Genomic DNA, 3,473 nt, shown 5'->3' with positions numbered 1-3,473 from the left:
GAGTGAAGAGTTGAAATCCCAAATTTTGAGCAGCATGAAACTGAATCTTTGTATGACTCATGGGAAAGGTTTAAAATTTTATTACGCATGTGCGCAAATCATAACATGAATAACATGGAGCAAATGCATAGTTTTATCAAAGGTCTCACGAGTCAAACACACATGTTTCTAGATGCTTCTGCGGGAGGCACGATCAGAATAATAACCAAACCACAAGTTAAAGACCTGATAGAAAATATGTGCTTGAATGAATATTGTTCAAAGAGTGAAAGGTCAGTAAAAATTGAAACGGTAGGAACACCAAAAGGTATGTTATCTATTGGTACTCATACTGCATTGTTAGCACAAATTGAATTATTAAATAAAAAGCAAGTTGAAAGCAGCTTGAGTAAAACTATTGTGAGTTAGAAATAAGTGTTGAGATGTAATTTTTATGGAGAGGGTCATGCAAATGGAAGGTGCTTTTTGGAAGGATTGAGTGAAGAAACTCAAATTTTAAATTTCCAAAAAAATAACAATTACTCTAACACCTACAATTTCAGATGGAAGGATCACCCAAATTTCAGATGGAGCAATAATCATAATACAAGTGATAATCAAGGTGTTCAGCAAAATCAACAAGCTTTGATCCAAAAGAAACATTCACCACTTGAAAAGACACTACAAAAATTCATACAGACCACCAAGATCAGTTTTAAACAGGTAAATAAACAACATAAATAATGAGTAAGAACCATGACGCGTCTATAAAAAATCTGGAGATGCAAATTGGTCGGATATCTCGGCAAATAATCGTTTTACCTAGTTCTAGTGGAGGATTTACATGTAACACTGTGGATAATCCTAAAAATGAGACTTGCAAGGCTTTATAAACATGTTTTGAGGTAATCACCAACAGGGGTGAGGATGAAATAGTGGGAAATGACTTGATTGAAGAGGAAGAAGTAGGGACTGAGAAGGAGGAAAGTAAAAATCAGAGTGACCAAGCTGAGAAGAGATCACCATTTAGAAATTAATAAACAAAAACTCATGAGCTACCCGACTACATAAAATTTCCATACCCAATCATTAAGAAGAAACCACTATAGGGAGATGAGGCACGGTTGTTTGTCAGGTTTAAAGAGATGTTGAGTAAGCTTCAGGTAAGTATTTCTTTTCATGAAGTTTTAGAGCTAATTCCCAAGTTTTCTAAACTTATGAAGGCATTGTTAAATGGTACAAAGTAGAATATGGAAAAAGAGTGAGTAAACATGATTGCGAAATGCGATACGACATTGCCCCAAACAATGCCACCAAAGCTGAAATATCCAAGTAAGTTTACCATCTCTTTCACAACGGGTGGGGTAAAGATTCCACATGCTGTATGTGATTTAGGATCGAGTATCAATGTAATACCCCTTAATAAGGATAAAGAATTGAATTTGGGAGAGATCATACTGAGTAATATGACTTTTACCTTGGTTGATGTATTTGTTAATCACCCTCATGGTATCTTATAAGACGTGTTAGTACATGTCAATGGTCTACTTTTTCCTGCAGCTCTTTGTCATGGTTAGTTGTATCAGAAGAGGTTGAAGATGGCATTTGATAAGAAGGTGCGTCCTCAGAATCTCGAAGTAGAAGACTTAGTATTGAAGAAGATTATGCCGATTCACAAAGAGTCATGGGGAAAGTGGCCCCCTAATTATGAATGGCCATATGTTGTGAGAAAGGTTTTCTCTGGAGGAACCTTGATTCTCTAAACTATGGATGGTGAAGATCTTGCTTCGCGAGTCAATGTAGACACAATAAAAAAATACTTCTCCCTAAAGAATAGATCCTCTAGGTTTAAAATCTGAAAAGACGACTTAGGGAAAAAGGGACATCCCGGTGGACCACAAAAAGAAAGGTCCGGGCACAAATTATGGATAAAATCAAAAGAATTGAATTAACCCGCCCAAATGAAACCCGAAAGGGCGACTTAGGTAAAAAAAAAGGCATCCTGGTATACTTAAAACTCGAAAGGGCAGTCTAGGAAAAAATTAGGGATTTAAAAGGAAAGAGGTTGTGGTCTATCAAGAATATGTGAATCTCTCACTACAAACATGGGAACCTCGAATGGAAAGAATTGATCCAGTCACTCTATTTAGAGGCAGAGTACAAGGAGAATTGAGGATATAAGGGTTATATAAGAATCGAAACTCAATGGAAATCTGAGCTTTTCTCATTGTTGTTGTATTTTTACTATTTTTTGGCAGTTACCTCTTTTAGGAATTGCTTCCTCGTATAATCATCCATTCATGGACCCATTTCTTATTAATAAAATTTTATTTTACCAAAAATTGCTCCTCATTTTATTTTTCTGCTTGTTTGTAAAATGTGAATTTATTTTTAATAAACAATGCATTGAAAATTTTGGGGATAACAACAAAAGAATTTGAAAGAAAACATGTATTTACTTTGATTTTAATATGACTAAAGGGCGGACACAATTTCCAATTACTGCTCATAGTACGCCGAGATCACAGAGGTCACATTGATATGAAAGGTTATGAGAATCGTCATTCTCTCAAGGTAATCATATTCAGTTTGCTTAAAATCAGCATAAGGCACTAGGTGATCCAGATTAACCTCATTACTTCCAAGTAGTATCAAGAAGCCATGATGTCGGAAAGTCAAATCCTTTCTTCTATTGAACCCAAAGCCCAACCCCTGTTGGCATCTTAGGAGACCTAGCCTCCATCTAATCTTACCTACCATATAATCTCGAGCATACGTCGGCATCTTGCATAAACAATCATCATTGCATCGTGAAACGCATATCATATTCCATCAAAATGTAGAATTACTCCATGCAAAATCAAACATGCATAAGCTACACGAAAGTCTTTCTCGAAAGCATAAATAAATCTCGGTTGGAACAATTCTGTTTCCCCAACTGAGAATGTTATCTCCATGAAACTCTTGATTGGTATTTCTACAAGGTTCCCTAGAGTATTCCCTATTTGTTTTCCTTTTGTAAGTAACTTTTGACCTTTCTTCAGTCATTTACCTTTTTTCTTCGTACCAATCTCCATGACTTTTGCATGGATAAGATTTTATTGAGACAACTTACCTTTTGTGAGTTCCTTCGTTGTCTTTCACGCAAAACCGCGTGTCGCTGCTTACCTTTTGTAAGTCCCCTTGTTTCCTTTTGCACGAGAAGGATACCCTTGTCAGAACTTTGCACCATGTTTTCTGTTGAAACACTTGATGTAGGTTTGGTGAATCCTAGGGTTTGGGTAACCATTGTTCGAGAACTTCATCCCCACTGTTATGCCTGTGGGACATAATGAGGTTTCCGTGCCTATTGCAAATTCCTCATCTGTCAGAGCGTGCCAAAGCTCATGTTCATCTGGAAAATCTTTCCAAAGTCTAAATTCCGTATGGAAAAACATCTTTAAATCTTTTATTTTCCTTTTGTAAATATTTGTGACCTTTCGTCTGTTGCTTAC

At 36.3% G+C, this 3,473-nt stretch overlaps 1 non-coding gene across 1 annotated transcript; it reads right to left on the bottom strand.

The window, feature by feature from the left end:
• LOC127134087 (small nucleolar RNA R71) lies at positions 1-107 on the bottom strand. The gene has a single exon (XR_007807858.1). It is a non-coding gene; the product is annotated as a small nucleolar RNA R71 (small nucleolar RNA).
• Positions 108-3,473: the final 3,366 nt, after the last annotated feature.

Source organism: Lathyrus oleraceus, chromosome 3, assembly GCF_024323335.1.
Source record: "Lathyrus oleraceus cultivar Zhongwan6 chromosome 3, CAAS_Psat_ZW6_1.0, whole genome shotgun sequence".
In the NCBI taxonomy this organism is placed as follows: domain Eukaryota; kingdom Viridiplantae; phylum Streptophyta; class Magnoliopsida; order Fabales; family Fabaceae; genus Lathyrus; species Lathyrus oleraceus.
This window is presented reverse-complemented; position numbering and strand designations above follow the sequence as displayed.